This window comes from Amblyomma maculatum, chromosome 1 (genome assembly GCF_055883805.1).
Source record: "Amblyomma maculatum isolate TAMU_Amacu chromosome 1, ASM5588380v1, whole genome shotgun sequence".
In the NCBI taxonomy this organism is placed as follows: domain Eukaryota; kingdom Metazoa; phylum Arthropoda; class Arachnida; order Ixodida; family Ixodidae; genus Amblyomma; species Amblyomma maculatum.
Genome location: NC_139344.1, coordinates 500,508,972 through 500,522,318, shown reverse-complemented (window position 1 = coordinate 500,522,318; position 13,347 = coordinate 500,508,972). Strand labels below are relative to the sequence as shown.

Genomic DNA, 13,347 nt, shown 5'->3' with positions numbered 1-13,347 from the left:
ATAAATGTCCTGAAGAAAAAGGCTTCCAAATCTCTAAACATACTAAAGGTTCTTTCCCGTAAACACTGGGGCGCTGACAGGACATGCCTTAAACACATTTACAGATCTGTCGTACGCTCCTCCTTTGACTATGGCTGCATAGTGTATGGGTCAGCTAGACCATCATACTTAAAAGAACTAGACCAGGTACATAACAAAGGACTTCGACTCTCATGTGGAGCATACCGAACTTTTCCTATATCCAGTCTGCTTGTGGAAACAAATGAACCTCCTCTTGAAATCAGAAGAACATAACTTACATGTGCCCATATATTTAAAATCAGATCTCTGCCAAAGCATATCTGCTATTCCCTAGTAACTAAATGCCCTTCTAGAACACTCTTCACCAACAAACCCAATGCAGCGAGAGCACTGCTCCTAAGATTTGAGCAAATGTGTCAAGAGGTTGAGCTACCGGATTGTTTACCTAGTATTGCCAAAAGACCTAACCCTCTGCCTCCTTGGTACCTGTTCCCTGCAGTTTGCAACCTCTCACTTACACAGTTCCAAAAAACAATAACCCCACAAGAGCTCATCATACAAGAATTCCTTCAGCTGAAAGAAAAGTACAGTAGCTTCACAGACGTTTACACGGATGGCTCAAAAACAGATCATTATGTCGGAAGCGCAGTTGTTCAAAGTGAATGGGAAAAAACAATAAGACTTCCACAGTGCGCGTCCATCTTTACTGCTGAATGCTATGCTGTGTCTGTTGCCATAGAGAAAATAATAAAAGAAAACCTCAGGAGAAGCATTGTTTACACAGATTTCCTAAGAAACGCAGTTATACCAATTCTGGGAAACATCATACACAGCATAGCAACACTTACAAATGAAGGACAAAGCATAAAAATTTGCTGGGTTCCCAGTCATGTAGGAATTCAAGGTAATGAAAAAGCAGATATGTGCACTGCTAAAGCTCGAGACAAGAAAATAAAAGAAGTGCAGGTACCATCTCAAGACTCCATGAAATTGATACAAAGTAAGCTGATACAAAAATGGCAGTCGGCTTGGAACATTGAAACAAATAACAAAATACACCTCATAAAGCCTGTAATAGAAGAGTGGAAATCGAGCACCCACCTTGAACGTTCCAAAGTATCTCTATGCCGTCTTCGCATAAGACACACACATTTAACCTGACACCGTGGCAGGTGTCAGGTTTTCCTTTATGGTGTTCTTCCATGTTTTTGTGGTTGTCCACGCGAGAAATTTTTATCAGTGAAGGTACTGAAAAACTTTTATTGGGTCTAGTATTTTGCATAGTGGACGCAGCCAGAATGTTCGCAGCTAAAAGATTTATTTGTTTTTCTTCAAAAGGCAGCATACTCCATACTGATCTCTTGTCCTAGCAGTTATCACACGTCTTGAAAAGCATAATAGAGAGGTCGTATTCTCGATCGCCCCAAACGGTTCTTACTCTACTTCCAAACGTGTTGCACTTTGTGTCTCAGCTCTTTTTGCAGACCACCACTATCGTACCTAGCTGTTTTCCCATTCAGCAGGCGGTTGAGCAACTCATTGCAAACCAACGCAAAGCTCGTCGGGATTAAGCAGATGGTCAGCGACATCGCTGGGGACTAAGTTGGCCTTACGTTTCATTCCCGGTGTTAATTCCAAATCCCACAGTTTCATGTCAGCTCTAGTCTTCATTTTCCATATCAAAAGGCATCAAAAGTGTTGTATCATGACGGGTCCGACCACACTGCAACTTTTCTTACTTAATGGGCCCGCTTGCCTAATTGGTCCCGTTTCCTTGACGCTGTCACTTGGCACAGGAATATGCTTTTCCTCTGTGTCTCACAACACAAAGGCACATTTCTAACATTAACGATCAATGACATTTTGCTATACTTATGCAGCGTCACATGCTTTCTCGTCGGCAGCACATTGTTGCGGAATCTCCAGTGTCCAAGGCCGAAGGTACTAGACAAGATGGCATCCTGGGGCACGACGTCAACTTGTGCAGCCGATGGTGAGAGATGCAGGGTTCCTTTCAGTATAGTGTGGCAGGCAGTGAATAGGAACATGTGCTAGTTTTCTTTTGCTATCTATCGAGCCAATGATTCAAACTACACACTGGAGCATGTAATTTGGAACGAAGATGTACTCTTCCAAACGAGACAAAGACTGCAGCTAACATGCGCAGGGAACGGAAAGCATGCGTTATATTATGACAATGGGCTATTTTAGTGTAAACACTGACTTAAAGTTAGTTTCCCGACTTCTTATAAATTCATATTACACCTGAAATATTTACAGAGTTTAGAAACCTGATAGTTTTAAAATTCGAATTGTGGTTTTTATTGCACCCTCGAGACCAGTGTGCCCCTAAATTTATGTGTTTCAATGAGTTTTTCAAGCACACGAAAACAAATTTTAACATATACCTAAGATGAGTTTTTAGGAAGTGAAAGATTGGAAGATGCAATTATGGCACTTTGCAGTTTCATGAAGCTTGAAGCCATGCTGTCCCATTCACTTGCTACGCGAGAAACGTCACGAAGCAATTGTACATTTGGCTGCCTGCAGGCATGTTCGTGCACGATCCCTGATTGGTTCTTCAATGGTTAGTCTGCACCTCTGGGTAACGGACGTGCATGACACGAAAGCATGCTATATTATTTTGTTAGGTTCCTAGTCGCATTGGCATACGAGGAAAGAGGGAGCAGAAGTGTGTCGCACAAGCGAGAACAATAGAATAAAATGTGAACTTGCCATTGCATGAAATTGGTAAGTAGCACACTAAGATTTTAATGGCAGCTTTCTTGGGAAAATGAAGGAAAAGCTGCATAACACTTTAGAATGGATATTGTGCTGCCATAACGAACATTTTATCAAGGTCATTTTATTTGTTTTACATGTAGGTCATATACACATCACCCATAGTTTCGTGTGAACAAAAAATACAAAGAGGACAAGCTGTCGGGCTAGTTGGTTTTCCATAGTTATTGCAGCGCGTAGCTGAACAAGGACGAAGACGGAGGAACACGTAAGATGCAGAGGCACTGAACTGCGACTTTATTTTTGGAAATCAGCCAACCATGTCATATATATATAACAGAGAAACGCCCACTAGAGGAACAAAATCTACACGTGGCGGAAACAGGTGCAACAAAATCAAATACGAGTATAAAAAATCGATAAATCTAAATGCTTAACACACGATTGACATGGTACAGTGAAATAACATGATAATAGTGGCCGTAGGGAAAGTGCGTGAAAAATTAACAAAAATTCCCAGTCCTTAACAAGCAACAATGGCTAAAAAAGGTGGATGCGCAGAAAACATTTCTTATATTAGAACTTGTTTAAAAAAACCGCAGAGAAACCTATGAGATGGACAAAAAATAATAAGTTAAACATGAAAAAAGAAGAGAGAGAGATGCAAATGTTGAAACAAAATTGAAAGCCAACAATTAACACTGCAAAACAAAAAAACAACAATGAATTAAACAATATGACGGACTGCAATTCAAAATGTATAAAACGAAGGCATGTAAAGAGTACAAATAAAATCAAAGATAAAATCAAGCACAATCAGAGAGAAAAGCAATTTCTTTGTTCGAAAGGAAAATTGAGGATGTGCTTACGCATTCATCCTTGTGCTTAGCAATCAAAGCGACTTCCACTATTTCGCGTGTAAGCTTGTTATGGGATCGGTTTAGAAGGGTCGTTTTCTGAAAGACAGGGGAGCATTTTCTATTGCGGTCACATGTGCGACAATGTACTGGCAGGTTTTTGTATGACGACCCTGAAAAATTATTGCTATGCTCCATTAAACGTTTATTAATACATCGGCCGGTTTGGCCGATGTATGCCTTGCCACACGATAGAGGGATGGAGTATACAAGCCCTTCTGTGCATGTTACGGTGGGATTCTTGTGCCTTGTGGTGCAGCCATTATCTCTCGTCGTTTTGTTGACCATGCGACAAAGTCTTGATAGGCAGTGCGGGGCTGAAAAGACCACGTGAACGCCTGCCTTCTTACCAATCTTCTTGAGATTATGAGAAATCTTGTGGATATAAGGTATTATTGCTGCCTTATTTCGCTGCTGGACTTCAGCTGAAGGGCCTGTCATCTTCTTTTTGTAGTCCTTTAACATTTTTCTAGCGACAGGAGAAAGAAGTTCCTGCGGGTATCCCGACTGTGTCAGCCTGCACACTTGAACTGAAAAGCTATGCTGAAATTTGTGCTTACATGACTTCGTCAAGGCGTTACTAAAACCAGATTGCACAATATTCCTTTTAACCAACTTTGAATGAGCAGAACCATAAGCTAAAATGGGTTTCTTGCTCCTTGTTTCGAACGCCCAGCAAACATGATTAGGAGTGAAAAAACGTCTTAGCTCGAGAAAACGAATGGAATTCTTGTCTGACACTTCGTGGGTCTGCTCAAGTGGCACCATTGTGTTCGCAAACGCGGTCAGAACTTGAGATACCCGACTTAAAATGGTTTCATTATTGCAACCTAAGATAACTAAGTAATCTTCTACGAACCGGAAGATCTTTAAATGCATGAGTTATCAAAGCTTTCATTAAGAGCTCTGTCATGCATGCAGAGGTAAAGGTCACTGAGAACTGGGGCAATGCATGATCCTATACAGATCCCCTGCCTTTGTATAAAACGAGACCCTTTCCAATCTGCAAAGGTTGATTTGAGGTAAACCGACAACAATTCCAAAAAACCATCAACACTAATGCCGCACTTATTCTGAAAAGCCACGGCGCCATATTTGGACAGCCATTACTGTTGATGGTTTTTTGGAATTGTTGTCGGTTTACCCCAAATCAACCTTTGCAGATTGGAATAGGTCTCTTTTTATACAAAGGCAGGGGATCTGTATAGGATCATGCATTGCCCCAGTTCTCAGTGACCTTTACCTCGGCATGCATGACAGAGCTCTTAATGAAAGCTTTATTAACTCATGCGTTTTAAAGATCTTCCGGTTCGTAGATGATTACTTAGTTATCTTAGGTTGCAATAATAAAACCATTTTAAGTCGGGTACCTCAAGTTCTGACTGTGTTTGCGAACACAATGGCGCCACTTGAGCTGACCCACGAAGTGCCAGACAAGAATTCCATTCGTTTTCTCAAGCTAAGACTTATTTTCACTCCTAATCATGTTTGCTGGGCGTTCGAACCAAGAAGCAAGAAACCCATTTTAGCTTATGGTATTGCTCATTCAAAGTTGGTTAAAAGGAATATTGAGCAATCTGGTTTTAGCAACGTCTTGACGTAGTCACGCAAGCATAAATTTCAGGATAGCTTTTCAGCTCTAGTGTGCAGGCTGACGCAGTCGGGATTCCCGCAGAAACTTCTTTCTTCTGTCGCTAGAAAAATGTTAAAGAACTACAAAATGAAGATGACAGGCCCTTCAGCTGAAGTCCAACAGCGAAATAAGGTAGCAATAATACCTTATATCCACAAGATTTTTCATAATGTCAAGAAGATTGGTAAGAAGGCAGGCGTTCACGTGGTCTTTTCAGCCCCGCACCGCCTATCAAGACTTTGTCGCATGGTCAACAAAACGACAGAGAGATAATGGCTGCACCACAAGGCACAAGAATCCCGCCGTAACATGCGCAGAAGGGCTTGTATACTCCATCCCTCTATCTTGTGGCAAAGCATACATCAGCCAAACTGGCCAATGTATTATTCATCTTTAATGGAGCATAGCAATGATTTTTCAGGGTCATCGTCCAAAAACCTGCCAGTGCATTGTCGCACATGCGACCGCAATAGAAAATGCTCCCCTGTCTTTCAGAAAACGACCATTCTAAACCGATCCCATAACAAGCTTACACGCGAAATAGTGGAAGCCGCTTTGATTGCTAAGCACAAGGATGAATGCGTCAGCACATCCTCAGTTTTCATTTCGAACAAAGAAATTGCTTTTCTCTCTGATTGTGCTTGATTTTGTCTTTGATTTTATTTACACTCTTTACATGCCTTCGTTTTTTTACATTTTGAATTGCAGTCAGGCATATTGTTCAATTCATTGTTGATTTTTTTTTTTGCAGTGTCATTTGGTTGGCTTTCAATTTTGTTTCAACATTTGCATCTCTCTCTCTTCTTTTTTAATGTTTAACTTACTTATTATTTTTTGTCCATCTCGTAAGTTTCTCTGCAGTTTTTTAAACATGTCCTTATATAAAACGTTTTTTTCTCTGCATCCACCTTTTTTAGCCTTTGTTGGTTGTTAAGGACTGGGAATTTTTGTTGCTTTTTCACGCACTTTCACTGTTATGTCACTGTATCATGTCAATCATATGTTAGGCATTTAGATCATCATCATCATCAGCCTGGCTCTACCCACTGCAGGGCGAAGGCCTCTCCCATATTTCTCCACTTAACCCGGTTCTGTGCTAGCTGCATCCACTTGACCCCTGCAAACTTCTTAATCTCATCCGCCCACCTAACTTTCTGCCGCCCCCTGCTACGCTTTCCTTCCCTTGGAATCCAGTTTGTTACCCTAAGCGACCATCGGTTATCCTCTCTTCGCACTACATGTCCTGCCCATGTCCATTTCTTCTTAATGTCCACTAGAACGTCGGTAACTTGAGTTATTTCTCTGACCCACTCTGCACGCTTCCTATCTCTTAATGTTACCCCTACCATTTTTTGTTCCATAGCCCTCTGGGTTGTCCTCAACTTAAGAACTTTCTTGGTTAGCCTCCACATTTCAGCCCCATAGGTGAGTACAGGTAAGATGCAGCTGTTGTATACTTTCCTCTTGAGCGATACCGGTAAGCTGCTAGACATAATCTGCGAGTGCTTGCCAAATGTGCTCCATCCCAATCTTATTCTTCTTGTTATTTCCTTTTCATGGTCCGGATCTGCGGTTACTACCTGTCCTAAGTAGACATATTCGCCTACTACTTCCCATCTCTGTGCAAACTGTCAGGGCAACCATCCTGCTTATTCGCGTAGCTGTCCGGTGTGGAAAACTGAAAAGGACATAATCACTCTAAAGGCAACAGAAAACATCACGTTCACCGAAGCACGCAAACGATATTCAATCCAACACCCTTCCTATTCCTCTGTGGCGCAGCAGGGCGCGGCACCACAGGAGTCTTCAGCACCTACCCAGGCCACAAAAAATGAGTCTGGGGTGGTGCCATCCGCGCCCCTGGTGGAAGTAGCTGGTGCTACTCCACTACCTACTCCACGAGGTAGGTAGGTAGGTGCTATGCTACTCCACGAGGAATCAACCTTAAAACCTCAATTGAAGCTGTTGCAGTCACCATGGTGCATTTTAAAACAATAACAATATGTTCTTTATACATCGAACCTCATTTCACTATCACACTTAATGATTTACAAGCAATTTTAATGCAACTACCGGAGCCATATATCTTAGTAGGGGATTTTAATGCTCATTCATCCTTTTGGGGAAGCGAAAAAACGGACGCCAGAGGTCGGATTTTAGAAGATTTTATTCTCAACAACAATGTTTGCCTCGTGAACACTGGCAAATACACTTACTGTTCTTCAAGCTCTGGAAAAATGAGTTGCATTGATTTGTCTTTTTGTTCACCAAGTCTTTTCACTGATTTTAGATGGAATGTTATTGACAACCCTTATGGAAGCGATCATCTTCCCATCATTATCAGTCTAACATCGTCACCATTAATCACCTTTACTGAACCACGGCGTTGGAAACTGTACCTAGCCGACTGGGCACTCTTCCAAAAACATGCCGCTTTAGAAAAACTCTTTTCGGTCAGCCTCGATGTCAACGAGCAAAATAAAAAGTTCACAGAATGTATCATTGCTGCTGCTCATTTAGCCATCCTCCAGACTTCGGGAATTGTACGAAGGAATGTAAAGACATGGAATACAAAAGAATGTAGAGAGGCCAAAAAGAAGCAGAACAAAGCCTGGGGAATTTTTCGTCGATACCCTGCACAGGAAAATCTAATTAAATATAAAAAGGCAAGGGCTAAGGCTCGAAATATTCGACGTGATGCTGAAAAAAGATCTGGGCAAGGTTATGTGTCTTCAATAAACAGTTCCGTCACAGCAAAGAAAATGTGGGAGCAAGTCCGCAAACTCGATGGCAAATTCTCTCCTTTTGCACTTCCTTTCCTTACACCACCTTCTTTCCACCGGGGGGGGGGGAGTTTCAGTGAGCTGCTGCAGGTGCTCCACTTATGGGGCGGCATTTCGTGGGGAAGGCAGTGAGGCAGCTGGCGACGACAGTAGTGGTGATGACCCGGTATCTAAGTCGGAGTCAATGCTGGCGCTGTTGACATATTGCTTCATGTTTACACGTGCTCCGTGAAAATGTGGTGCACACCGCATCGTCCATGCTCGGGGAGGTCTCCGAGGCGGTATGTCACGGGGCCGAGCCGTTCAACGACACGGTAAGGGCCGCAGTATCGGGGCATGAGCTTCGTGGCAGGGCCAGTCGTGCGGACGGTGCGGCGAACGAGGACCAAGTCACCAGACCGGAAGGTGGGAAGTGGTGGTGATGCTGCATTGGCCACTCTCACACGCACATGAGCCATGAGAAGGTTGCGCTGAGCATCGAGGTGGGCGTAACAAAGTCGTTGGGCAGAGTCAATTGGTGACGTAGTCTGATGGGGAAGGCCCAACTGCGCGTTGAGAGGGATGTAGGGTGTTCTGCCATAGACGACTGAGAACGGCGTGAGTCATCTAGGCCGACAGATCTGTTGGCTTTACACCATAGTTTTATGAAAACGGGCTGTTGTCTTTGATAAGGCTGCTCATGAATTCCCAGTTCTGCTTTTATGTAATGCAGCTCTTTTTGATAAAAACAACTCTAGAATGGCTTTACACATCTCTCTAAACATGGTGATTTAGGCTGGTACAAGACAAATGTTCTGGTACCTGGGTAGCAATGGTATGACTTCGCACTCTTTTTGTCAAGGCGGCAAGTTGCCAATATGTCTTGTCAACATTGGGCTGTAATGGGTGCACTGGACCAGGCTCTGCACCGATGATTCTCCTGGTGGTGTTTAAGGTTGCTGCATAAGTTCCGGTGCAGTCTCCTTCACTGCAGTGAAACCGTCATCTTCATCAACTGTAATATCTTAAGAACGTCCTGCATGTGCCACAAGCGGTGGCTACACCTGGATAAAGAAGTTGCGTGACTGGTTTTGGAAGGGAACTTTATTGCGATAACAATATGTGCAAACACTGTTTCGGCCGATACCTATATAAGCTAGTGGCCAGTCTGATAAAAAAATTACTTGTAGTTCAGCCGCAGAGCGCAAAAGGCTGAAAAGGTAAACTTCATATACACAGTAGGACACGTTTGCAAGATACACACCACAGAACACTAAAAAAACACACAAAAAACCAAGCACACTTGGAGCAGACCAGGAGCTAGATATTGAGTGGCTAAAATACAAACATAGCTGCACAAATGGTAAACAAGGTAAATCGCTGCGCAACCTTACGGCTGCCTGGTCTGCTCCAGAGTGATAGTCCCCCCAGGCTTGTTCAACGTTATATAGGAGCCATGCCGTCTACCGTCAATGTCCCTTCAGGAAAAGCATAGGCGTTTTTCGTGGAAAATCTGCGGTGCTTGTTGCATTTGTGTAACACAGGATGACCACGCGAGCTAGGCATTACGTCCTGGTCGTCAGCGCAGATGACCGATCTTCAATGTTCGGCGGGAACTCTTTTACTGTCGCTGAAAAGGCTATCTTCCACATCTGCACTTCTGAAATCACGTTGGATAGTCTGTCGTCAGCAGCATCAGTCCATTTCCAGATCCGCCACTAGCAAAGATGGGGCTACACGAGGAATGGAGTCCATTCGTGAATAAGCCAAGGGAAGCACCAATATGGGGCTATAGAAGTTGGCTTTAAAAATATGAAACTGAAATGAGAAAACATTTTTAGGAGTGCACAAATGGAAATAGTCGCCTTTGTCAGTATTGTCATGCTGATGGTTTTTACGTGCAAGATCATATATTGAAACCTGCTTACCCTGTTACATATAAGCAGATCAGAATACATGAGAGCATTGAGTGGACACTAGGAAGATGTAAAAGAGAGAAGAATGTAGTTGAATTTTTTGTTGTTCCAGGCTCCATCTTGAACAAGAACTGCTCATACAGTCTCATCATGCTAGACTGATGCTTTTTCCTTTGTGCAGTATATGATAATGCCTCTGTTTATCTAACTGGTATTTCTCATGGATCCATACCATGCAGTATTTATAGGGGGCTGAACAAACTGTCCTGCACATTCCTCAACAAATGGAGGAAATCAGAGACAAAGTGCAAGGAGCGATTTTTGTCCACAGCTTAGGCTGACCACAACTTCCTGCTATTGAAATCGGGCATACGCTTACCGTGGGGGGGGGGGGGTGTCATTGACGCATGCCGCCTGAGGAATATAGTTATAGCACTTTTGCGTGAATTTTTTTTGCACTAAATTGCCATCTATGAAGTGGAAACTGCTGTTCATGACACAAGTTGAAGTTCAGATGCATATCGTTTTGAAATAAATCACATTAAAATGCTCGAACATGAACAAATTTCTCAATACCTACGTAAGAATGGGCACCTGACCGAACCACCTTCAAATAGCTCGGTCTGATCGCACAAACTGTTAGAACTGCTGACTGGTTTATTCATAGTTTGCCTTGCTCCTGGCGGCTGTCGTCCGAGGTGGCCATGATCCAGGCATAGTCTGCTTTCCATCTCTCCTTGTATGTGCAGTCTTTTCTTGGGTCTCGGATCCATCTGTGGGTCGTAGCAGGCAGCGACGTCTTGCCTCTTGACGCAGTGCGTTTTATGGATCGATAACTGACTGGCTTCCTGTACAACGTGGCTGCTCGTTTTAGTGGTGACGCGTACTACATACATCTCCGGCTCACACTTGCTCGGCACAACTGCATGCATTGAAAATCAGAAGTGTAATAACATGTTATACATGTCATTAAAATTACAAAAAATAATCATTATAAAATAGACAGGCACAAAATCAAGTACAATCAGCGTCTGATAACAGACTGTTTTTACTTTATTTTGGAATAGACCTGGGGTCCTAACAAAACATGGCCTCTCCCCACAGGGGGCACCTGTTAAAGCAGGTGTTTGTGTGTTTTGTGCGACACCACGGACCCCGAGCACCCACGCTTAGCCGTGCGTGGCATCGTCGTGTCTGGGGAAAAGGGGATCCTAGTGGTTGAGCTGATGCCGAGTGTTTGAACCTTTAAGGCCCCTCGACGGAGGCAACACACCACTTTGGCCCACACTTCCCATAGACGGCACCTCCGGGCTGACCCACCCGGGGGAAACCGGCAGTCGCCTTTTCCTATCCTTCCCTTCATCTTTCACGTTCCTATCTTGTATCCTACAACTCTCCTGTCCTCTACTCTCTTCTTGGTTTTTCCTTACTTTCAGGTGGTGAGGGTTAATCTTGTGTGGCTGACTACCCTGAGTTACGCCATATTAGGTTATAGATACAGTGTACAGCTGGACAGGACTTGCCTGCCAATTCCTGCCCTGTCCCCTCGTTGGGCTCCATGGTGGGTGGCTGGCACCGCAGCCGAACATCATACATTATTTATGGCTTCTTGCTCCAAACTGATTGCCTTTCCAAGAAAGGGCGGACCGATGTATCAGCCCAGTTCTTTTCAGCGAAGCATGAAACTTTCCCTAAATATTATGTGATCCACAGTGCAAGCCCCGCCAAACAAGCTCGGCTAATATCCCCTTTTGCAGTATCTAGGTCTCTCACAACCATACTAGGCTCAGGATACAAATTTAGTAAACTGGCTAGCGGGGATCTTCTGCTTGAGCTGCAAAGCAAACTCCAGTACAGCAAACTTCAGCAACTTGCTACATTTGGGGGATAGCCCAATAACAGTCAGTGCTTGAACACAGTCCAAGGCGTGATATCAGAGATTCACTTCCTGTCACTCACTGAAGATCTTCTAGAAGGTCTTTCCGAGCAAAATGTAATCGGTGTACACAGGATCAAAATCCGAAAGAACAACCAAGTAATTACCAACAAAGCACATAGTTCTGACTTTCAACTCTAGCAAACTCCCTGAATCCATTGAAATCGGTTACATCAAAGTAGACATCTGGCCCTACATCCCAATCCCTAGGCTTTGTTTCAACTGCCAAAGGTTCGGTCATGGCTCCCAGAGCTGCCGTGGCTGACAAACATGCGCAAAATGTGCCTCAACTGAACATAAATCTGACGAGGGTGAAGCTGCGCCACACTGCGCGAACTGTGCAGGTGAACACACCGCATACTCACGGTCATGTCCTTCTTGGAAGTAGGAAAAGGACATCATTACCATAAAAGTCAACGAAAACATAACGTTTAAAGAGGCGCAACAGAGATATCTTGTTAAACAGGGCACTTTTTTGTTCACAGCCAAACCGAACTATTCCAATGTGGTGGAGCATAGGGGCAGCACACCACAACAGGATTTGGTCTCCGCCGAGGTTAAGCCTCAGGCAGGGCCATCTCTGCCCCAGGCAGAAGCAGCGAAAGCTGCCCTGCCATTGCAGAAACAGGGCACACTGGCCCCAGAGCCAACAGCCCAAAAGGCTTCTCCCACAGAAGGGAAGCCTGCAACCAACACTCCTAACTCTCCCCAAACGTCCAAAGCCCCCGAGGCAATAACACAACCCCTTCTTCGTCCATGCTGCAGCGGCGGCATAACTTTCTGGAAAGAAAACGGAGCGAAAAAACTCGTATAACGGGACCAGACATACCTGAAAGCTAAATTCAGGTACATTCCATAAAAAAATGGCGTTCCTCATTCACTGGAACTGCCGAGGTCTCATAAACAACTACAACGAGATAAAAGACATTTTACATTCATTTTCTCCTGTAGCCCTTTGCCTACAGGAAGCTAACGTAGGACCACACCAAAACATTTTAAAAGGACACGTCTTTCGCTGCGACCGAAAAGAAGCAAATAGGCTATTTGGAGGTGTCGCTATTGTAGTGCAGAATGGAGTAGCAACACGTGAAATTAGCCTCAAAACCAAGTTTGGAGCTGTTGCGGTCTATCATTCATTATAAAACAAAAACTAAATGTTCACTGTATATCCAACCGCACCTAATTGTAACCCTTCATGCTTTTAGAACTGCCAGAACCATATCTGGTTGTTGGAGATTTTAATGCGCACTCCACTTTTTAGAGAAGCGATCAGACAGACACTAGAGGTCGTATATTAGAGGATTTTATATTATGCAATGTATCTGCCTGCTAAATACAGGAAAGCATACATACTGCTCCCCAAGCACGGGGGGGGAAACCCCTGGTGCTGCCGGTTACCCACCGGTTTTTCAATGGGCAC

General features: G+C 43.8%; 1 protein-coding gene across 1 annotated transcript in view; it reads left to right on the top strand.

Annotated features, from left to right (window-relative positions):
- The window catches only part of LOC146210324 (uncharacterized), a 234,232-nt gene extending 226,424 nt beyond the window's left edge, over positions 1-7,808 (top strand). The window contains exons 7-8 of the mRNA XM_084609560.1: positions 1,926-2,014; positions 6,907-7,808. The gene's annotated coding sequence lies outside the window, so the exon portion shown is untranslated. The remainder of the gene's footprint in view (positions 1-1,925; positions 2,015-6,906) is intronic.
- Positions 7,809-13,347: the final 5,539 nt, after the last annotated feature.